Here is a 26,556-nt window from a genome sequence, read left to right on the forward strand (position 1 = left end):
TCCCTTTTTATAGAAATATCATGGTACTGGTAATCTCCACAACCCCATGGGAGGTATGACACTTATCATGAATATTTTGATGCATTTTCAATCCCCATTGATGAATAAGGTGCCATCAATCAATTATGTGTTTTTTAACACCCTTAGAAATGTAGATTCCTTGAAGTGTGTTGTTTCTCCTCCCTTATTCTAGTGCCCTTCATACTTCCTCATTAATAATTACATAAGGTTATTGAAATTATGTCTTAGTCTATCAAAGGAATTGTCATTATCAACGTTGATGACCATGCTTTTTCATTTGCATGGTCGATAGAGTGGATGAATTTATAAATGACTATTAGATTCCCTTTCATATGTCTCCTTTTTACCAAGCCTCCCTAATCTCAGTGGATTATCCAATGTATGATAATGTTGAAATGGGTAGCTAGGATAATTTTGAGGATCTTGTATGGCACATTTAAAAATGAATTTTGGTGGAAGGAATTAGAGATAATATTATTCTCTTTCAAACATGTCACAATGAAGGACCTTTTGGATTCTGTAAATCATAGATTCTTTCATGTACAATCTAATATCCCCTACTAATAACCTTTTATTATATCTTGTAAGTATTTGTAGGAATGGATGGAGACAAAGTCTATTCCAAAGGATTTTATGGTTTTCATTTCTCATAATTCCATCTCCTTTTTAGTTTATATAATTGGAAGGATAATTTTCCTTTTATGTTCCTGTAATATCATATGTGGTGTGACTTAAATAATTATCTCATTAGGAAAAGTATATGACCAATTTGCCTCTAATAACAACATGGGAATGGTTGTGCAATGCATCAAAAATATTACCAAATTGAGTTACCATCTCTATTATTTTTAGCTTCATCTCCAAGAAATTATTCCTGATTGAATGGGCATTAGATTTCTTGTGTGGGTATATTGTATTCATTTCCCTATACATGTTCCATAAATTGAAATATATTATACATCAATGTTCATTCTTATATCTCTTTTTTGAAGAAGTATTATTGAAAAGAATTTCCTTGATCACTTGGAGGTCGATGGTTATTTCTTCGTCCTCCATCTCACATTTAAGGTTTCATACTTCTTCTCAAGCTTATTCTCTAACATGGGGTAGATATTTGAACAATTTATCTCCCCAATCCCTCGTGCCTCTCTTCATTGATATAATATTTTGATCACAAATTAACATTAGAGACTCATCAATTCTAACTCCACATGTCATACATATAGTTTCCAAAACCTATTGGTGTTGAGGCCAAGAAGGTTGAATTTGAATGGAATGGGTTCTAAATATTTGGGATAAGGTATTGATATAGTGATGATTTTTTTGGTTGAATTTATGGTAAGGAGGATCTCACATCGAAGCTACATAGTATCTACTAGGAAGGAGCTTTGGAGAAAAAAATCATATAGTGTTTTCATCTTTTCACCTACATTAAGTCCTCTACTACTCTAGGCTAATGTTCTACTAAAGTAGGAGCTTGAAAATGTGGATCTTAGCCATGAATGAGGTGTTCTACTAAATCTTAAATTAAATAGCTAAGGAATAAGCCTCATATTTTTCTCCTTATTTTTAGGACCATATTTAGATATCTAATGACACATTTATGTTAATTCATTAGGTTGTACTTAAAGCACCTCAAAGACCCTCAACATTTCATTTTTTCCTTTTAATCATCAAGAGCATAGATAGTGATTATTCTTAACATATTATATTCATATTTGTCATCAATATCAATTATAGATTTTTTTTGCACTACATAGAATTGATCCACATTCAATAGGTTTTTTGTCATGTATATAACCCTAGGGTATTTTATAACATTGATCTATAAGTGGAACTTCATTATCAATATTTCATTTTTTGTATATTACATCTTCTATACTATAGTTTTTCCTCATAAAGAACAATCATTTTAAGACTTTTAGATTGCATTACCATTAGTAGGGAATATTTATTTTTGGTGATTCCTAACCCTTACTAGTTCTACAAGATGATATTCCTAATTTCATTTAGGGAGTTTTCATGTCTTGATTAAACACATTATATATGGTGCCCAAATGTGAATTATTTTTCCTCTATTTTTCTACCTCTCTTTGATTTATTTCATGAATTGTTTCCTAATCATTGACATCCCCCTTGTACTAGATTTAATTTTCTCCTCATTGCAATTGTATGAATGGATGGGAAGGTTGCAAAAAACTATCACTATGAGAAGCAGAGTGAGAGGGATGGAAAAAAATAAGATAAATGATTCAATAATGAAAGGGAGAAGAGGACCGTTAGTATAAATAGGAAGGGTAAGAAGGATTTGATGCATTTCATTTTACATAAAGGAGTTGAAGTACATGGATGGAGAGTGGGGATGATGCACACATATTTCTGAATTCCACTAGAGAGGGATCATTAAAAAAGATATATGATACGGGGAATAAGTAAAATAATGGGGTAGAACAACCTATGCCTTTAGGTAAAGAGTTTTTGAAGAATATATATCTACAAGCTAGGAGTTAAGTATATAAAACTGATGAAAAGTACCTAACATTTCCCTTTAATTCTTGGGTGACATTTTAGGAACTTCACCTTAGTTCTTCAACTTCAATTGAAAATGCTAGTCAAAAGCCAATTTTCTATCGTTTTTGAAGATTTTGGAAGATAAATATTCCATATCTATGATTGTATTTGCATTTGAAAGGAAATATTTCATAGTCAAGATCTTCGAAGAATCCTCTATGTATATTCACTCTAATTTATTTATAAATTTCATTTGTAAGATTAATCCATGAAAATAGGAACATGCATGTAGTCCTTGTCTAGGAATAGATTTCCAAACACACATTTCCAATTTATTTTTTTCAACAGATTATCATCCTAAAACATCAGATGGAGGTGGGGAAGATGCATACAGTTTGAAACTAGTCATGAAATATCCAATTCTAAACCAAATTGTAGGAAATGATTATTAAGATACACCCCTATTGGCCCCATGCTGTAGGTAGCACTCACAAATATGAGATAATGGTCTCCTCTAGCTTAAATTAGAGAGAGTAATATCATATTCCATGAAATGGATTTGAACTTTTCCATTCCAAAGGGATTACCCATGGTTAGCTTACTAGGTCATCGGTCTCTTTGAGAATGACCACACCGCACTTCCCAGGTAAGCTCATTCCATGATAGCAGATGATGTTTCTTTGTAGTAGTGGATGCATGAAGGTTACGATGGGTATTTATTCAAACATGATAAAAAAACTTTGGTAGTTTCAAAAGAGATTAAAATTATTAATTTCGATTTAATGTACCCAATATTTTTATAGCCACAAGTTCCTTCTCACAGGAGATCATATGATATAACAGTTCCCCTGTTTTGTCATACTTTGTTAAAATATCTAACTTTCCCCATAAATTTTTCTTAGCTACTCAATCATGTGTTGAAACATCTAATTTTTTATTAAAAAATAATGAGATATAATTTCATAGCTTTACATTTTGATGATAAAAAATAAAGATATATTTGCTGCATTTAGTTTATACTTTTACAATTAGAAAAACTACCACCTTATTTAACATCATCATTTAGAAGACTTCCTTGATAATATCTACAATTTACATTGCAAAAATGAATAAAAGGTCATTCTATTGTTAAATCCAAAAAAAATTACATAAGTAAAATTTGAAGGACAAAGTTCACTTTAACATGAAATATAGTACAAAAGATAAGTTGTAATCTTACAGGAAGAATATATTTTTAATCATTAAAGTAAACTCATATTATACCATTAAAAATTATAACTACACAATTTACTTGAGTGGAAACTAAACAATGATTGAGATATAAAAATATTATTATTATATTTATTTTATATTTCAAATGTATAGAATTTCAAAGATAGAGAAACAATTTCTCACCATGCACTTAAACCTCCTAAGCTAACATGCCAAATGATTGGGAGGAATCCTACTATTATTCGAATTACTAAAAACTAATAAATATGTAAACGCCTCTCGTGAACTAATAAAAAATGTTTTTGTAGTGCTAATAATAGATTGTAATATGCACGTGAAAATACTCTTATGATATCCATATGAAAAATATATGGCTTTGATGAACATGGGATACAACTCAGAAACGAAAAAACTTGAACCATGAAGAAAAATAATTAAAGTATATTTCTATGTGTATGGGATATAACTAGCATTTGCACCTTATGTTGCAGAGGAAACGCCGTAAGGCATAGAGTGGGGAAGAATAGTGACATGTGAATGGACATTGTCAAAAGCAAGGGTGGATGATAATGAGTTACAATTGCAATAGTTAGTTATGTGTATTCTGAAAATGGATATTTTGTAAATGATAATAGTTTGTGGAAGAATAGCGACATGTGGATGGACATTGTTGAAAGAAAGGGTCGATGATATTGAGTTACAGTTGAAAGTATTAGTTATGTGTATTTTGAATATGGATATTTTGTAAATAATAGTAGTGTGTGGAAGAATAGAAACATGTGAATGGACATTGTTGAAAGCTAGGGTGGATGATAATGAGTTATACTTGAAATTATTAGTTATGTGTATTCTGAATATGGCTGTTTTGTAAATAATAGTAATGTCATGTAGAGGTTATCCATTATCCATGTATTTGTTTTTGTTTATGTGAACATGTTTTTGTACATTATTTTAAAGTTTTTTTATTTTTATTTTTTTTGTCTTCCAAGATGTAATATTTCCCTATGCTACCTATTTATGGTGTTATTAAAAAATACTATTAGATTGTAATGGAAGAGGTGAAAAAACAATACGACATTGTGAACAACATCATGGTTGTCGTTACATATTTGAAAATGCATGAAAAATTGTTGGAGCCATCGAAGCTTGGAGTAAAACACTTATCCTTCACACCATCTACTCTAAAGCAGACCTCAAGTAAGTCTTCTAGTTTTTAAGGCATCATGCTTTTAATGAGTTTAACCTTCTAAAGGTTGCCTACTTCTAGACATCATAGGTTTCTTAATCAATTATAGGCAGGAAATCTATTACAATGAGATGAGAGTTGTTCATAAAAAGTGTTCAGATCCATATTTTGGCTGTGTTGCTTTTCTAAGCCCTGCCAACTTACCAGTTGATGATAGTTGCAGCTCCAACACTCGATAAGTATGAAAATCAGAATTACTCCAAGAACCCAAATTAAAGTTTGTCTATTCTTCCAAGTTGATTGAAAAACTACCACTGGTGGCGCCATTCTTAGAAAGTTTTTGGTTATGTTATATAAATAGCCCTTGACAAAACATATGTAAATTTCTAGTTGAAAATTTCCATACCTTGTGAAATTCATCAATACTGGACATTTTCACTAGCAGACTGAATGCTAGGTCGGTCTTTTGAATATTCTGTTGACATCCTTAGACTTCTGAGTGTCTAAGGAATATGGTTTTATTTATCGGATACATTTGGATTTTTTGAAGAAGGTGGGCGATCAATTTCTTCCAGTATATATAATTCATCATTTTACATTTTTTGTTGATGGGCTTTGAGTACGTCTTAGTAATTTTTTATTTATGATATTTCGATATGTAAGTAGACCTGTAGTTCAAATACAATTTTGCCAAAATTTAAATTTAAGTAGGCTATTGCTTCAACCTTATGGCATTGCTGGTGTTCTATGTTAATTTTTCTACAGTTTAGCTTGGAACATGAGCCCCTGTAGAATGATAGTCTTGAACATAATCATATTCTTCCAATATATGTAATTCATCATTTTACATTTTTTGTTGATGGCCTTTGAGTACGTCTCAATAATTTTTTATTTATGATATTTCCATATGTAAGTATACCTGTAGTTCAAATATAGTTTTTCCAAATTTTAAATTTAAATAGGCTACTGCTTCAAGCTTATGGCAGTGCTGGTATTCTATGTTAATTTTTCTGCAGTTTAGCTTGGAACATGAGCCCCTGTAGAATGATAGTCTTGAACATAACCATATTCTTCCAATATATATAATTCATCATTTTACATCTTTTGTTGATGGGCTTTGAGTACGTCTCAATAATTTTTTGTTTATGATATTTCCATATGTAAATAGACCTATATTCAAATATAATTTTGCCAAAATTTAAATTTAAATATGCTACTACTTCAACCTTGTGTCGTTGATGGTATTCTATGTTAATTTTCATGCAGTTTAGCTTGGAACATGAGACCCTGTAGAATGATAGTCTTGAACATCAGATCGGGCATAGGGCATCCAATGCTCTGTATCTGTGGCTGATAGATTATAGTTGATAGATTGTCTATTGATTCACTTTCTGGTAGTTGCAATATAATTTCTATATTAGCAGATTGGAACTAATCTACATTTTTGCAGTATACCTGAGTGTGTGATTTAGAGGGTTTGTGATAATTTAGTAGGAGATAAGAATGGATTGGTACGAGTGATCACCAATCTATTGAAACAAAAACATGTAGTCAACATGCCCTTGTGGATCACATGTCGAGAGTGGTAAAATGTTTTCCAGAACTTTAGTATTACATCATTAAGTTTTCAGTAACTTTTACAATAATAAAATAGTTGTGCATTGATTGTTGTTGCATGACAACTTCGTAGACTTGTGCTACTTTAATAGGATCTAGGAATGGATGGGTGAATGAGTTGTATTGCAGCATAGTTAACTAAAGCTCGATGAGTTATGCCACAACATACTTGAATGAATGAATTTTAATGACGTTCACATCATTAAGATTTCGGTAACTTTTACAATAATAAAATAGTTGTGCATTGATTGTTGTTGCATGACAACTTTGTATACTTGTGCTACTTTAATAGGATCTAGGAATGGATGGGTGAATGAGTTGTATTGCAGCATAGTTAACTAAAGCTTGATGAGTTATGCCACAAAGTACTTGAATGAATGAATTTTAATGACGTTCACAAGACCTCATGGTCTAAGGGACCAACAAATAATTATTTTAATGATTGGTCACAAAGTGATTGTTGCATGAATTGAATGGTGACTTGAAAATGACCTCATTTCAATAAGGCACGTGTGAATCATGTGTCAAGAGTGGTAAGTTATATGTTGGCAGTAACTTTTACAGTTATAAAATAGACTTGTGCTAGTTTAATAGGTTCTAGGAATGGATGGGTGAATGAGTTGGATTGCAGCATAGTTAGCTAAAGCTCGATGAGTTATGCCACAAAATACTTGAATGAATGAATGAATTTTAATGAAGTTCACAAGACCTCATGGTCTAAGGGACCAACAAATAATGATTTTAATGATTTGTCACAAAGTGATTGTTGCATGAATTGAATGGTGACTTGAAAATGACCTCATTTCAACAGGCCCATGTGAATCATGTGTCAAGAGTGGTAAATTATATGTTGGTAGTAACTTTTACATTTATAAAATACTCATGGATTGATTGTTGTTGCATGAAAGAAAATTATGACTTAGACCAATCACATTGAAAGAATACTTTACAAAAGCCAAAATGTAATCAAGACTGGGTCCCTTACATTTATAGAATACTCATGGATTGATTGTTGTTGCATGAAAGAAAATTATGACTTAGACCAATCACATTGAAATAATACTTTACAAAAGCCAAAATATAATCATGACTGGGTCCCTTACATTTATAAAATACTCATGGATTGATTGTTGTTGCATGAAAGAAAATTATGACTTAGACCAATCACATTGAAAGAATACTTTACAAAAGCCAAAATGTAATCAAGAATGGGTCCCTTAGTGTATTCCAGTGATGTGTTTGGAGGGTATGTGATATTTTAATGGGATCAAATTGTGTTATTTTAGTGGGTGAATGAGATGGATTGCAACATAGTTAACTAAAGCTCGGTGAGTTGTGTATGCCACAAAATACTTATGGAAATCGGTCACGAAGTGATTGTTGCATGAATTGAATGGTGACTTGAAACTATCGTGATTGTTGCATGAATTGAATGGTGACTTGAAACTGCCTCATTTCAACAGGCCCGTGTGAACCATGTGTCAAGAGTGGTAAGTTATATTGGCAGTAACTTTTACAGTTATAAAATACTTAAAGATTGATTTTTGTTACATGAAAACAAATTATGACCGATCACATTGAAAGAATACCTCACAAAAGCCACATTGAAAGAATACCTCACAAAAGCCAAAATGTAATAGTGCTAGTATTCCAGTGATGTGTTTGGAGGGTTTGTGCTATTTTAAAATGGTGTACTATAAAATTTGGGCGAATAATTTTAGAAAAAAATGGAAATTGGTGAACCTTCTTTTTGGAAAAAGCATGGAAAATTAGCCCAAAAGAATACCTCACAAAAGCCACATTGAAAGAATACCTCACAAAAGCCAAAATGTAATAGTGCTAGTATTCCAGTGATGTGTTTGGAGGGTTTGTGCTATTTTATAATGGTGTACTATAAAATTTGGGCGAATAATTTTAGAAAAAAATGGAAATTGGCGAACCTTTTTTTTGGAAAAAGCATGGAAAATTAGCCCACTATGAATATTAGCCCCTAAATACCCACATTTTATTACTACACAATTAAAAAAATAAATAAATCAGATACATTACTTAGAACATATGTACTTTACACTCCAACCCATTTAAAAACAAACACAATACTTTCATTTGAGAATGTATCAGATGTCCACTTCATATTCCGTTTAAAAAAAATTACTTCGAAAGGCTCCAACCCATTTAAAAACAAACAAAATACTTCCATTTGAGAACGTATCAGATGTCCACTTCATATTCCCTTAAAAAAAAACTTACTTCGAAAGGTATCCATTATGTAATAATGCTGAAACACTCAATGTCATGGCAGCTTTATTTCCCAACAATTCATGCACGAATATGAATTCCTATGATACATAAATCCAACATTGAAATGTCCAAAACCTAGGACAAGACCCATCTAAATATTATTTATTTAGGCATCTCTCTCATTGTTCTCTCATTAGTCAATCTGATTCTTTCTAATAGTGGCATTTTTGCTGCATCTATTAGACTTATATTGGTAACCTTCTCGAGTGTTTTGATGAATACCAATGTCTCGCCCAATGCAACGTCAACAAACCATATCAGGTCGATCCCTATAGGTATAATGTAACATTCTCTATTTGAGACAATCAAACATTCATAAATGACCTAACAACAAAGGGTCGATACAGAATATGATATGACTCTAGGGAAATAAAAAGTACAGGGATTCAATAACCTATTAAATTGTTTAAGCTTTCACTTTATTGTTGTCCAGATTAGTCCTCTGGCCTAACCCAAGTAGTTTCGACAGTTTCATAATAGTTCTGGTTCCAAATTGTCTCTCAACAATGTCTGATAACTGTTAGCATAAACTATAAAGCAACCGGCTCAGAATTTCTGCTAGTGTTCGAATGACTGTTATAATTTTTTTTAAAAGAAAGAAACCATAAAAAAGAAACATGTAAAGAAAAAGTAAAAAAAATGCATAACATGTACTTAGACTAGCTTCTCTGTGAATTTAAAATATATATATAAAGAAATACAAAGAAAACATAATTTAAAATATATATATATATATATATATATATATATATATATATATATATATATATATATATATATATATAAAGAAATACAAAGAAAACATTCATTCACTTGGTTGAGACGCAACAGAGGAATGAAATGATTCCTTTAGGAATAAAATAATCCTTTTAATCAGATTATATGTGCTTAAGGTTTGCACACAAATTATATTTTCACACAAATTATATGAAAATAGGGTTTTGACTCGTAGATAATTTGTCCCATTATTATACACTGGCTGTGAAATGCAAGGTAATAAAAAAAATTACATAGTAAAAAAAATTGAAGATAGTTAACTGGGATCATAGTCCAACCATGGAACCTGATCCTGTACTTCCATGAATAACCATAATCTAAACAAACACCCTGATGTTTTCAGTACAGATAAAAAGGGTAATTAAAAACTACCCAGAAAACATCACTAGTTTAAAACCCTGATAAGGGTTAGATCCCATTCATAATCAGTATCGCAACAAGATTAAGTTAACATGGAAACCTGAACCCTCGAGGAAGTTCATCGAAAAAAATAATCTCACCAGGTAGAGTCCACCCACATCAAACCTGTAATTACAAAAGAAACTGTGATTAGTCAAATAATCATTTAAAATAATAAAAATGAGTCAATTAACATCGCATTGTAAAAGGTAGAGGTGGGATTTTTCACTTGTATAATGCTCGAGAGGAGCCCTTCATAAACCCTGCAAGACAATTAAGGAAGGGAAGACCTTAATATATCCTTTAAATTAAATAACATGTATATTCCATGGGATTCTAACCTATAGCCGATTTTCACTGATTATTTACACCTGTGGTGGTGAGTTTACAACCCTGCCGTAGTTAAAGAAAAGCGTATGTGCAAAATATAACAAACCCCTTTAGGGTTTGGCTCAAATCACAAAAAGCGCATAAATCAGAGTTTTCAAAAAAAAAAATCCAGTACAAGAGGGATTTGTAACCTTACCTTGAAGGACCATCATTATTACCATGCAAATTCTCAGGGAGCAAGCACCCAGTTCCAGAACCCAATCTACAGGAGCTTCAATGCGTCGGGTAAGGGTGGGCTAGAGTGTGACTAGGCCTAATTATGAGCTCTGAGTTAGACTATTATCTGTATAAGAAGCCGACCCTGGCTTAAAACAAGAAAACTGGGTTTAGCATTAAAAAAGAGGGGCCTTCAGAGACAAAATCAAAGTGGAGAAAAGATAGAAATGTGGAATTATTCATACCCTGGCAGCTGCAACCCATGGTGTAGCAGGTATGGCAGGTAGGAGATTGCAGAGCTCGTTGGCAGAGGGAAGCATGCAAATGAGGGTTGCGTTGGGGGTAGAGATTTGGTACTGACCTCAACTGAACCCATTAATCAGATGACCATTCGATTAAACCCTAAGAATAGTTAACAATGATTTCCTGACAATTGGCACCTAAACCATTGAGGATGAGACGTACTGCTGTTCTCCAGAGAATGCTAAACAGAAGGTTCCAGATATGTGACTTACAATAGATTTGTTGCTACTATATCATCGTTGGGCAAGATGAATCTATAGCTAATTACAGCCGCTGGGCAAGATGAATCCATAGCTAGTTACAACCCCAGGCGGTCTATTAAGAAACCAACCTTCAGCAAATTTCTAGCCTATCACAACTGCTAGCTGGTTACAACTACCAGATGTTGACCTATCTCAAATCGATGGATAAGTGTAATTCAATCGTCTAACAAAACATCCAACGGTGCATAGTAAGGACAGGTGGGCAGCAGAGGATTTTTTCTCAGAGGGAAACGCCTTACGGTGTAATTATGCGCAATCTAAATAGGACATGTTCTCTATATGTTCTTTTTCCTCCATATAAATTCTCTTTGGGATCTCAACTACATACTTACTTGACTCATAGTGTATTTTCCTTCGTTTGTTAAAAACCTCCAAGCCCAATATATAATGAATTGTACTAATGTACTTTATTGATAACTTAACTACCATATTTTGATTACATATGCAATGAAATTCCTTACACTTATAAGAAAAAAATTATCTACATATAACATGAAAATAAGTGAATTAGTCACAATCAATATATGGTATAATTTCACACTAGCTTCACATTTGGTGAAGCCTATAGTAACAAGGTGTCCATGAATCCTATCATATCATGCTATCATTACCTACTTGAGTCCATATAAGGCCCTTTTAACCCTAGAAAGATGGGGCTTATTCCCATGTACCTGAAAGACTCAAGGTCACTCTATGTATGCTTCTTTCTCAATGATGCAACTGAATCCATATAATGTATCCTCCTTCCTATAATTAAGAAAATATGTATAAAATATCTAATGGAATTTTTTACTGGAGCAAAAGAACCTTCATAGTAAACTTTTTCTTTCTAGGAGAACTCACTTTTTGCAAACCTCACTTTCAATTTTTGAATGTTTCCATATACAATATGATTGACCTTGTACCACCACCGTTAACTCTCAATTGATTTAACTCACAACTGATTTACTCTTTGGTCTTGACACCATGTTCCAAACATAATTCTTCATAATGGAGGCATACTCTTCCACCATGGAATCCCACAATACCTACTAATTCATTTCCTCCTAAAAACTAGAGGGATCATAATCAATGGTTATGTTGATAAATAACATATAGTTTCAAAATATATTTAGAGAATTACATTCCATGAATTTCCTAGGATCATCAAGAAACTCATGAGAATCCTTTAGGGTGAAAATGTGAAGTTGGGTTACACTTTTTTCCCTTTTTTGAGGAAAAAAATATCCTTTTGTAGAAGTTCTTCAACTTTCGGCAAGACAAAGCAATTTTTCTGTTTAGAATTTTATTTTACTATAAAAAAGAAACTTGTCATAAATTTTATTAGCTTTCTATTATTTACTTTTTGCAATTTTTTTATTCACATTTGATATGTCAACTTAGTAATTTTGTCTTTAAGGTTTCTGCGAGTTTCATGATATCTCCCTTCCGTATTGGGTGAGTATTTTGTCTTTGAGGTTTCTATGAGTTTCATGATATCTCCCTTTTGTATTGGGTGAGTATTTTGTCACATCCTGAAGATGAACCATCATTGCTGGTTCGAAACGTCGATTATAAAGAAACCTAATGTGATGTGTCCGGAAGAAATTCTACATAACTTAGTAATTGTTTGATTGTGTGTTCTTTAAAAATCAATGGATTCATAACACGTCACTTTTTTAGCACTAGTGTATTCTTTTCTAACTTGGCATTCTTGAAAAAAATGTGTAGCAACAATCTAGATAGTCTCTACCTTGATATCGTTATACTTGCAAAACCAATTGACGCACATAATAATTAATAGAAATTTTTGAATTGAACCTATATGAAAAAACTAAAGATTTTGAAGATGTTTAGTAGAGCATCAAATTTCTTAACATATTAGATATAAACTAAAAATCTAAAAACTACTCATTATAGAAAATACACCAACGTAATGCACCATAATTTTTTCATATTTTTTGATAGTGTATTTTGGAAGATACAAATTTTTTTATTTCACTGAATCATAATGACCTTCAAAAAAAATTCACACACAAATTTTTACGAAATTAATTAAAGTTACCAAATTTCTATAAAATTCCATAAAATTTATATCCACTGAAAGTAGATTCAATTATGCAAATGCTAGTATTGGTTCCGACTGTAAATTCACCAAAATTGATGGAGTTTAAGTATTCCAAAGTTGAAAAAAGGTGACCACAACCGAGTTATTGCATAGTTGCATGTTAAAACAGTTCAACCAAATTAAAATTACATTCAGCCGAACTTGTGTTCATCATTGATGCTCGTCAAATTAAAAGGTAAACTAATATGGCCAAATTAATTTAAAAGTTCAGATGAATTTTTTTTTTAAAGTTCATCTGAAAATTTGTCGATATTTTTCGTCGGCCGCAAAAATGAAACGATGCGACCCTAAAAAAAATGTTTCATCTAAAACGTTATAAATAAATGGAGTCGAAACATTATTTCTCCACTCTTTCATCATTTGGAGTGAACTTTTAAGCTAAATGTTGTGGCATAAATTTTTTGGAAGAAATATTTTTGACTTAATTTTGAAAGTAAGTTTTTAGGGCTAAATTATTTGGAGGAATTTTTTTGGACTTAACTTTTAAAATAAGTTTTTTGGGCTAAATTTTTTAAGTGAGATTTTTTAGCTTAATTTTTAAAGTAGGTCTTTTGGGCTGAATTTTTCAAGTGAGATTTTTTAGCTTAATTTTTAAAGTAAGTCTTTTGGGCTGAATCTAAATTTTTAAATTGAGATTTTTAGGTTAATTTTTAAAGTAAGTCTTCTAGGCTTAATTTTTAAAGTGTTTTTTTTTGTGCTGAATTTTTAAAGTGAGTTTTTTGGTCTAAATTTTGAAAGAGTTTTATTTGCGGGATTTTGAAATGGACATTTTTGGGTTCAATTTTAAAAATCTATATAAATTGAATTATCATGGGAAATCAAAGAAATTTCAAGAAAAGAAATGATTGAACAAGAGACATTGAGGCTCGTAGAGAATATGGGAGAAACTATTACAAAAGAAAGAAGGAAGAGCATGCAAATATTGAAAGGGAAAATCAATCTCAACTAGAAGTTGAAGCAGGTATGAAAATGTAAATATTATAATTGATATTTAAAATTTAACTAGTGTTTTGTGAATTTTGATTTTTATATGATGAACTAATTTAAAAAATATTTTGCAATGTAAATAGAGAGAGATATTCCTCATAACATTGATTATTAGATTGAAAATGTTGAAACACAAAGTGAAAAAGATAATGAACCAATGATTGATGATGTTGTTGAAGATGTTGAAAGAGATTCAAATGAAGAAGTTGAATCACAATGAATTATATATATATATATATATATATATATATATATATATATATATATATATATATATATATATATATATATATATATATCATGCGTATTATTGAAATTATACATATTTATTAATTTCAATTTCATTCAAACTCCATTTTAATGAATATTTATACCCATTTTCAATGTACAGATGAAATCAATATCGATGATGAGATGTTAGAAAATGTTGGCACTGACATATATGGAGATAAAAAAGTTGACCATATTATACGATATTGTGTTAAGGTCACTAGTGAGAAGTTCTTCAAAGATGAAAGTGTGTCATTTCAAGCTCAAATTTTGAGAGTTCTCTTAACATCAAAGAAATTAAAAGTCACTACAACTCTATTGGGTATTTGAAAATCAACAAAAGATAAAAAGGTGAAGGAAAATGTGGTTCAAAATATAAATAGTGCTCTACAAAAAATTGGAAGATTTAGAAAGAAAAATGATTAGCTTTACGTAGAGCAATACAAATGGCAATGGTTTCATCAAGTACTAAAGAAAATTGTTTGGTAAAATCTATGGCAAAAATATTAGGGACTTCATAAAAAACATTGCACAAACATAGGAAATTTGGATTACAAATAGCTATAAATTGTGAGCATTCTTATTGGATAGTTATTTGTAGGCGACCATACAAAGATAGACTTGGAGAGGATGTTAAAAAATGAATATATGAATATTGGATGAAAAATTCACGGGTTTCACCAAAAGAAATGGATGTGATGTTGCGAAGAATAAGACGAAATCAATATGAAAAACATGCAAAACATATCTTAGACACCACTCAGATAGAGTTTTTCAATAATTTCATAGAAGAGAATCATGGAATTAAGGTCTCAATCAATACTTTTATGCAGAAAAAACCATGGTACATTAAACCTATGACTGTATGCGACACTTGTTTTTGTCGTTATCATGTGTAATTTCAATTATATTATGACATCTTCACTACAATAAAAAAAGGTTATTGGTTAGGGTCATGTCTGTGACAGACCTTTAAGGTTCATCACCAATATCACATATGGTGATGGTCCTTAAAAAAAATTGTTGTAAGTGTATATAGTGATAGTCCTTTAAGGTTTGCCACCAAAGCCATTTTTCGTGACACTTTTCATGAGGGTCGTTAAAGGCCCATCAATAATTCTCTCTTTAGTGACGATATTTTATTGACCCTCACCATTTCTTTTTTTGGTTACTTTTGTTGATGGTAAAAAAATGTTCATCATCATTGATCATTCCAATGAGTTTTTGATGATGCTATGTGCTTGTTACTATATTTTTTTTTCAAAATATAACAATTTAAGACCATTGTTGTGGAGTCTTGTTCATTATGTGTCCAAGGCCATAGTGGTTAGAGTGAGTCAATTTGTTAAGAAGTAATTAGTGTGTATCATTTCCCTCAAGGAATGAGAATATATTTTTCCTATGAGTCAACACATGATTCATCTCTATTAAGTTTATTATTTAGAAATTTCCATTTAGATAAAGTTCCACTAGTATGTTTAGGAACTGTATAATTTAATACATAATCAAGATCCTCCAATTATACTAATGAGAGATACCTAGCACTCCTGAACATTCTTGGCACACCTTAACATGTTTTGGCACACACTAAAATTCCTTAGCACCTCGCATGTCTTGGAACATCTTTCTACATATATCATCTTGCCATGACTAGGATGTTGAAGCACATGTTGGTATGCCCTAACACAACATAGCACTCTCCTAGCATGTGTTGGCATGCCCTGTAGTTGTAGCATGCCTTGGAACATCTTCACATACACTGGCATACATTAGCACTTAGCACACATTGGCACTTCGCATGTATTGGAACCTATTATTAGTGTGCCTAGTATGCCCCTTTTGAAACAGATAAAGTCTCAACTTATTAACCATATTATGTGTTCATTTTCTTGCATTTTAGCTTCATTCATCCTTTTGTTGCCTTGCCACTCCTTGACACACATTGGCATACCCTGACACCCTACACATCTTAACATGCCTTAGTACTTGACATGTCTTGGCATGCCTTGGCACTATTTGGCACATGCTAGCACACCCTAGAACTCCCTAGCACACTTTGGCACTTCTTTACATGCCCTAATATTCCCTAGCATGCCTTACCAATACTTAGCATACCTTATCACTCCCTCCTTGGCATGAAAACAAGCACTCATTGACACTCCTTGGCACATGCTCATATTCATTCACTTCCATGCATTTTGACCTAGTTCTCCCTTGTGTTGTCCTAGTACTCCCCAATACTCCTTAGCATACATTGGCACTCTTTAGCACACCTTAAGACTCTTCGACATGCTCTACCATTTCATAGCATGCATAACACTCCTGACACACATTTCCACTTGGCATGTGTTGGCGCTTGGAAAGTATTAGCATGTATGCCATGTGTTGAGATGCCTTGCTATGATTTGGCATGGTTTAATATTAAATTTATTTGAGATCAATTATTGGAAAGTAACTAAAATCAATAAAGGAAGATTTGGCACTTAGAATGCACTAAGACTTGGAACTTGGCACCTATTGGCACGTAGTGTTGTCGTTCATAGTGTGCCCCTCTTGGAAAAGGTAAATTGATCACTTATTAACCCTCTTAAGTGTTGATTTCCTTGTAGGTTAAATTATTTCTCCCTTTTTTTCTGTGACAGCCCCTAACACGCATTGTCATACCCTTTCACATCTTGGCATGCCTTAGCACTTGACACATCTTAGCATGTTTGACATGACTTCTCACTATTTGGCACATGTTAGCATTCCCTAGCATTCCTTAGCATGCCTCGGCACTCATGCCCTCACATCTATCTAGCCTTACATTTTTTCACAACTTAGTAACCCAATAAAGTCCTTGGCTTCTACAGTTCATGTGACATTAGCCTGCTTCAGACGTAACAACTTGACCAATTTCACCCACTACAAGTAGATTGTGCCTTGTTCACCGAAGAACTGCCTAGAAATCATCTTAGGCCACACATGTCCAATGTCAACTTGTCCCACTTAACTAGTTATAAAGACAAGGATCACATCTAGCCATGTCCATAAAACAACTAAGCAACATATCTTACATAGACAATATTTCACATGTATGTCCAATTCATATAAATAGTAGAGCAATAATTGAGAGTTTCCAAGAACCACAAGATGCATAAGACACATAAGGTATTATATGACATGACTTGAGTGCCCCAAAACCTATACACAACAATTTACAATATGTGATTATCTAGAATAGTTTAAAACATGAGAATGAGGCCAAAGTGTGCCACATCTCATATAAAAATAATAGCTAAAGGAAAAACAGTGTTGTGCCCAACATAAAGTCTCCTTTTGTCTAAAACTTATTTGTCAAGCCCCTTATCACAACGGTAGGTTTTCCTCCTGTGAATCCTATTCTAACATCCCCTAGCACAATTCATCCTTGGGACACTTGAATTCACTGACACTCCCTGACACACACTCTTAGTTGATCCCTTATTTTGACCTAGTTCTCCCTTGTGATGCCCCGACACTCCCTAACATACCTCAACATGCACTGACATTATCCAACATGTGTTAGCACACCTTTTCATTCCTTGGCATGCCCTAACCCTCCCTAGCTATCATGCCCTCACAACTACCCTTACCTAATTTTCACCTTGGGAACCCAACCAAGTCCTTGCTTGACTACTAGAGCTTGACAAAGTTATGATTACTACAATGAGACTATGTTGTTGAATTGTGTAGCTTGGGAGGTACTCCACAACCCTAGTGAGATGGATTTGTGTGAGTTTGGCCACAAAATCATTTATGGGGAAATAACCCAAGTGAAGTGGTTTTGGACCCAAGATGGGGTTTAAATATAAAATAAAATTAAAAAGGAAAATTAATATTTCCTAAGGTCTAAGTGGATAAAACCTGTAAGTTATAGAGGGTTCCTAAGAGGCCTAGGAAAATCTATTTAAGGAGGACTTAGGATGAAGGGAAGAACATCAACAGAGAAGGAGATCATTTGATCAAGGAGGCCAAGAGAGATGTAGTCCTAAAGTAAGCCAAGTTAGAGGGTCGATTAAGGGCTGCTAAAGGGAGGCCATGATCATCCACCAAGAGTAAGATCATCATGTGAGGGTTCACAAGAATGTTGCATACCTTAATGGGTTTGAGCTAGGAGGTAGGATGGCATATTGTTGGTTCTCTTTTGGCAGATTAAGCTCAAGGGAGGCTTCTCATGATAATTTTTTCATGTGATTTTAATGGTGTCTCTATGTGAAGGTTGCATCAACTTATAAAATAACAGAGAGGGTTGAGACCCTATGTTGCAGTGGTTAATAGGTCGCAAGGTCTGATAAAGACCAACACAAATGGAGGAACCACACTGGAGTTTAGGTCCCCAACACAAGTAGTTTCATGGGTAATATTGACAGAGGTAACCCTATTTTTAGGGTCATAGAGATCTAAATTTCATGTCAAGTTTTGTCAAAGAAATGTCTAGCATCTATGGGTCCATATGAGCTAGGCTGAGTCTCTTATGGAAGAAAGAGTTGTTGTTTTTTCCATGGATGGATAAGGTTTCTTCTAAAGAAATTACAACAAAAGTATAATACCATAGCTAGGATGGTTTCCTAACATGTTAAGTCCATACGATATGCCCTTAATACTGTGACAAATATACATAGAAGAAAAGGGGTTGGGACCCTTAGAGTGAGGCTTATCTCTGCAATATAGACCACAGATCTGGAAGATGGTTTGCAAAAGTATGTATGGAGATAAAAAATCCAATGGAGGGTGGAACCTGAGTTGAAGATTGAGCAGAAGAAATGTTCCATACAAAGAATTGATTTACATGAAGAGGAGTTGATTTTGGTGGTTTGTCCATAGATTTTTTGAGAGAGATCTAAAGAATCCTATAAACAATTAGTCAATGGATTGTTATTGGTTGATTTGTGACCCTAGTTCATTCATCTACAAATTGTTAGAAGGATGATAAGAGGAGTAGTTGAGATCTATTCATAGATTGGACAACAAAGAAATTTGTAAACAAGAACAATGATTTTGAGAGGACTAAAATCATTTTTGGGTGGTAGATTCGAAGATCCCTAGATGAGGGAAGTGTTGTGAGGCATAGATCAGTAAAAGAATTGAGTATGTTTGTTCATAATGATGGTAGTCTAGGTAAAATTGGAGGGTTGTTAGGTGTATGTCAAAGAAGATACCTAGGTCCTATACTTGTGAAGGACAATAAGAGTGCTATAAGGGCAGGTGTATTGGCCCTAAGGATGTGTAGACTTTGAAGGACCAAAGTGTCAGTCAAGTGGGCCATCTAACTAGCCCTAGTTCACTGTATTGTAGAGGATTGATTCAGTGAGAAGAAGGGAATCCTCCATAGCCCTAGACTTGTCACCATGGAGGAGTTGTATGGAAAAAGTGGGAAAACCAAAGAGATGTTCACAAATGGATTTGTGAACAGTTGATCCATTAATGAAAAAGGTATTATAGACTATGTGTGAATTTTCTTATGTTACTTAGTGAAACAGATCGAAAATATTGTGAATAACAAAAACACAAAAAAAAATGAAAACACATTCAAACACATCAACACAGCCAAATTTAATAAAGGAGTTCACCAGACTTTCTGGCTACGTCTCTTGGTACTTTTGCTTTAAGTGCTGACCTCTTTATTTTGTCTTCAAATTGTTGTGATAGGTATGAACTCAAAAATAGAGTCTCAAATAAGAAAATGGATCCAACGGCTGTCGCGTCATCCGCTCATCAACTAGCCCAGATGATCTCCACCGTCAATTTTACCCATCCAATTGAATGGCTATCATGAAATCTTGCACAGATTATTGAATGGCCGATATTAGATCGAGAGCGCGTGAGAAAAGTGGTTTTCTCGTGCTACGTGTCACCCACTAAGGTTAATTTCCTGAATTTTTGAAATATTGTTTACCCCTTTTAGGGCACGCGAAATACCACTTACCACTTGTGTAGACTGCTCCATCCTTCTGTTAACACATGGTTTTAATATGCTCTATTCATTTCTTAACTTTATTTTGCGCGACTTAATCCTAGCCGTCTATCTCCCTCACTCTCATTTGTTGATCTGACTGATCCAACGACTGTGCTTCAATGCGCTGATACCACTTTCATCTGCATTTGAAGACTTTGATTTGGAGGCAAAACTGAATCCATTTTGGATCACTCCTCCCCACTGGAAGCTTTTGTTCCACCAAAAGTTGGTTTTAGCTGTCGAGTAAGTGAGGATAAAGTTCCCTCACTTTTCCAATCTCTATCCATCATGCTTTACTCGGATTTGTACCTTTGAGTCCAACTCGAAGATACTCAACATTTCCCTGTCACAAAGTCCTTATCCTCCTATCAAGAACTGTGTCCTCCTGTAGCTCATTGAGATACTCGGGCAAAAGATCTTCAATGGAAGGTAGCTGAACTTGCTCTTCGGGATCTTCAATCAATGAAGGCTCATACAATCACAAGTTTTCAACATTTACAATGGAATAGATTTGCATATAAGCTAGTAGATCTAGGTAGAAAGCATTTTCACCAATTTTGTCAAGTATTTTGAAAGGACCATATCTAATTGGTTTCAACTTTTTACCTTCCCCTTGCAGCTTTCTTTGCTAGTGTACAACTAGACTTGATCACCAACTTGAAAACTATGCTCAACTCAATGCTTGTCATGTCGTACCTTATACTTTTCTTGGCTTCTCTCTAGTTGTTCCTGTACTACCTGGTGAATTTCCTAGATTTGGTCAATGAACTTGGTTGCTTTGTCCAAATCACTCTGTCCATCAACTGCTATGTCTTTACCAAAGAAAAAATCCAAGGGAGACCTTGGTATAAAACAAAAACAAGTCTCAAAAGGAGATCTCTGAGTATAAGAATGTTTTGCATGGTTGTAAGCAAGCTACACATAACACAAATGCTCATCCCAAAGTTTGGGATGTTTGCTGCAATATCCTCGAAGTAACTATATCATTGTCCTTTTGACCACTTCTGTTTGACCATCTGTTTGTGGAGGAAATTCCGTGCTCTTCTTTAACTTTTTGTCGATTAACTCCCATAGACTTGAACAAAATTTCGTGATAAATTGAGAATCTTGATCGGATACAATAGAAGTGGTTTACCCAAAATGAACCCATACATTTTGAAAGAACAACTTTGAACTTTGTTCAACTGTGAGCTGTTTATTAGATGGTGTCAAAATACACATCTTACTAAACCTATCCACAAGTACATACAAATAATAATGACTCCTTCTAGTCTTTAGCAATCCCCCAAAAAAATCCATGGAAACACTTTCCCAAGGACGAGAAGGAATTGGAAATGGAGTATACAAGCCTAATTTTCTATTACTTGGCTTGCTTGTAGCACACATAGTACATCCTTTAATATATCTAGAAATTGTCTCATTCATTCGCGGCCAATAACAAAATCTTTGTAATTGTGCAACTATTTTACTTACTCCAAAATGACCTGATATGAGAGAAGTATGTGCTTCTCGAACTATATTAACTCTTTCATTTTGCGGAATGCATAACTTTCCCAAATGATATAACAATTTGTCCTTTATGAAATAATCCAATTCTTCTACCTGCTTGCCATGACTTAAAGTTGTGTATACATCCTTAAAATCTGTGTCTTGAGCATATTGTTTAATGTAACTTTCATGAATTACTGAATTATGCTTAAGTATTGTGGATGCATTCATAATTGGTCTTGATAACATGTCTGTAACCTTATTATGTATGCCCTTCCTATATCTGATAACAAGATGAAATTGTTGTAGAAAACCCATCCACCTATAATGTCATGATTGTTGCAATTTAGTTTGTGAGTGTAAGTATTGTAGGGGTTGATGATCTGTGTGTATGATTGTTTCTTTACCCATTATTTGATGTTTCCACCTTTTAACACTCTGAGCTAACACATACAGTTCTTTATCATATGTAGGATAGTTAACTACTATTGATGTGAATGTCTTAGAATGAAAGCGTATAGGCTTTCTGTGTTGCATCAACATTGCCCTCATGGCATATTCACTTGCATCTATCTCGATCTCAAATGGATGTTGAAGATCTGGCAGTACTAGTACTGATCCTTTCTTTCAATTTGTTGAAGGCTTTCTGCTATTTGCCTCCCCACTGAAACACTTGTTTCACACTTGTCAAAGCATGTAAAGGAGTTGCAATCAAAGAAAAGTTAGTAATAAAATTTCTCCAATATTGTGTTGCCCCTAAGAAACTTTTAACTTCTGTAGTAGTATTGGGCTTAGGCCAATTTACAATGACTTCAAACTTAAAGGGATCTATCTTCAATTCACCACCCCCTACAATATAACCCAAATAATTCAAAGATGTTCTGCAAAATTCACATTTTGACAGTTTTACATAGAGATTTTCTCTTTTCAAAACATCTAAAATTTACTTTACATGCTTTACATGTTCATCCCATGTTCTACTGAAAATAAGAATATCATCTAAATAGACTATTACAAAATCATCAATGAATGGCCTAAGTACATCATTCATGGCTCACATGAATGTAGCTATAGCGTTAGTTAAGCCAGAAGGCATAGCCATCCATTCATAGAGTCCTTTCTTTGTTTTGAAAGCAGTCTTCCATACATCATGTTCTACAACTCTGATCTGATAGTAGCCGCTTTGCAAGTCCAATTTAGAGAAGTAAACTGCATCTTTTAACTGATCTAACAAATCATCAATACGAGGAAGAGGATAACGATTCTTTATTGTGATTTTATTTAATGCTCTAAAATCAAAGCACATTCTCCACAAATCATCTTTCTTTCACACTAACATAATAGGTGATCCGCACGGTGATGTGCTTGGTCGAATAAACCCTTGATCGAGAAACTCTTGTACCTGCTTCTTTATCTCTGCATTCTTTAGAGCTGATAACCTGTACATTCCAATGTTAGGTAGTGGAGCATCTTGCTGGAAATAAATCTCATATTCTATCTCTTGCCTGGGTGGAAGCCCTTTAAGCTCTTGAAACAGAATATCATAATCGCAAACTGTAGGAATTTACAAGGTAAGTTCCTCAGACATAGCACTAAAGGACACCGCTCACAAACAGATCACAGATCAATACACTAGTATTTTGACGTGGTTAAAACCCTCAAAGAGGGAAACAGTCCACGGCCTGAGCCAACGCGGCCACTTCAGGCAATTTATTAATAAAAGAATGAAAATTTACATATGCTTCTCTCATAGATGGATTACCCTACAAATGACCCTCCATGCTCTTTAAATAGAGATCATGGACCAATCGGGTGTTAAGCCACGGATCAAGTGTTGGTAATACCGAGGAGAGAATGAACCGTCGGATCACTACATATCGTGACCGTCGGATTGTAAGTTACAAAATGTACATAGTAAAGAAACACACTTTACCTAACTCTATACCTAACTCTATACTAGACCAAGTTGTACTTAACTATTTCCTATGTGTCGGAATATCCTAACATCCCCCCTTAAGAACAACTTGGGATAGGATTGAAGGATTTACAAATATGACACAATAGGAGAAGGAAGGAGGCACTAGAACCTATCCCCCCTTAGTGAAAACTTCCTGAACTCCAACCATAAATCGAAGTTTAGTGAACTTCACCTCTGTGAGAGCCTTTGTGAAGATGTCTGCAACTTGATCATCTGTTGAACAATATTGTACTTCAAGAACATGGTCATGAATGAGCTTTCCGATGAAGTGCATGTGTAGTTCAATGTGTTTGCTGCACTGATGTTGGACTGGATCTTTGCATATTTGAATGGCACTTTGATTATCACACCAAAGTGTAGTTGGATGCTACTGCTGAAAGCCAAACTCTGACAGGATCTGACGAAGCCACAAGGCTTCCTTACTAGCTTCTACGGCACCACGATACTCTGCTTCTATTGAAGAAAGAGAAATTGCACCTTGTTTCTTGCAAGCCCATGTAATAGGTCCTGAACCAAGAGTGAACACATAACCTGCAGTAGACTTCCGATCATCAGGGTCACCAGCCCAATCGGAATCAGTGAAACCAACCAATAGAGGGGCTGCTTCGGCACTGTAATGAATCCCAAATTGAACTGTACCTCGAACATAACGAAGTATTCTTTTAGCTGCTTTCCAATGACTTTCATGTGGGTTTTGCATAAACCGAGCAACAAGACCAACAGCAAAGGAAAGGTCAGGACGAGTATGGGTTAGATACAAAAGTTTTCCTACAAGTTGACGGTATAAGGTAGCATCAACTTCAGGAGAAGTACAAGTGACTGAAAGTTTGACTCCAGACTGAAAGGGAGAAGGGGCTGGCTTACAATCTTCCATGTGAAAATGGCATATAATATCACAGGCATACTTGGATTGGGAAAAGGAAATAACTTCCTTGGATTGCAAGACTTGAAGACCGAGAAAATAATGTAAGTGTCCTAAGTCTGTCATTTCAAACTTCCTTTTAAGGCTAGACTTCACATGGTTTATAAGGTTGGGATCACTACCAGTCAGGATAAGATCATCAACATAAAGAACAAGAATGATAAGAGACTTGCCCACTTTCTTGGTGTAGATAGTATTGTCAGAATGACACCTAGAGAAGCCAGATTCTAAAAGAAAGTTATCCATTTTGGCATACCAAGCTCGAGGAGCTTGCTTGAGACCATAAAGGGATTTCTTAAGCCGACATACAAGGCTAGAGTCTGTTTGTATAAAGCCAATAGGTTGTTCCATATAGATTTCTTCGTGCAAGTCCCCATGCAAGAAGGCAGATTTAACATCCATCTAATGGACTTCCCATTTGAAAGAAGCAGCAAGGGAAAGAACAAGGTGGATAGAGTTCATTTTGGCAACAGGGGAGAAGGTTTCAGTATAGTCAATGCCTTCAACTTGTGAAAAACCCTTAGCAACAAGACGAGCTTTATGTTTATCAACTTTCCCATCTGGTCCATACTTGGTTCTGTAAACCCATTTGCATCTAACAAGTTTTCGTCCCTTTGGTAGAGGAACAAGATCCCATGTATCATTTGCCAATAATGAATGATATTCTTCATTCATAGCTGCTTCCCAATCTGGATGGCCTGAAGCTTCTGCAAAGGTGTTAGGATCATAATTCACTGAAGCTTGAGCCAGTAAAGAAGAGGCTCTCTCGAACTGAGAATGTGTACGTCACTGATCTGTAGGATCATCGGCAAGATCACCTGCTGCATCCCGAGTAGAACGGACCCATTTTGGAAGCTGAGGAGTTGAAGGAGGATCCTAAGAAGGTGGGGGAGGATTTTCATCCTCACTTTCATCATCTGAAGAAGAAATATTTTCAAAAGTAGAAGAGATAGGGAGAGGTGGCACATCCGCCGAACTAGGCTCGCAGGCCGATACATTTTCAGCAAACTTTACATCTCTTCTAATGATAACATTTTTGGACTTAAGTGGAATAAGTCTATATCCTTTGACATCTTCAGAATATCCAACAAAAATACATTTTTCACTCTTAGGTTCTAAAGCTTTATGTTTCTCATCTGGAATATGGGCCCATGCTTCACTTCCAAAGACACGAAAGTGACTTACATCTGGTTTGATTGAGCTCCATGCTTCTTCTGGAGTGATATTCTTTAAAACCTTAGTAGGAGTGCGATTTATTATGTAATTTGCATAGTTAATTGCTTCTGCCCAATAATTAAGACTAAGTCCTTTAGATTGAAGCATACAATTAGCCATTTCCTTTAAGGTGCGATTCTTCCTTTCAGCTACACCATTTTTTTGTGGAGTATATGGAACAGTATGTTGCATTTGAATTCCATTCTCAGTGCAAAAGTTGATGAATTTGTTTTTAACATATTCTTCGCCATTATCAGATCTTAGCTTAAGAATTTGATGTCCAGATCATTTTTCAACAAAGGGCTTAAACGCCAAGAACATGTTAAATACTTCACTCTTGAGTTTTAAGAAGTAGACCCAAGTGCGTCTGGAGAAATCATCAATGAAAGTTAGGAAATACTTGTAGCCAGAGAATGAAGCAACTGGAAGTGGACCACATAAATCACTATGCACGAGCTGTAAAGGGGCTGAGGCAT

Source organism: Pinus tabuliformis, chromosome J (genome assembly GCF_031772625.1).
Source record: "Pinus tabuliformis cultivar Carrire ecotype Pingquan chromosome J, CPIR1, whole genome shotgun sequence".
In the NCBI taxonomy this organism is placed as follows: Eukaryota; Viridiplantae; Streptophyta; class Pinopsida; order Pinales; family Pinaceae; genus Pinus; species Pinus tabuliformis.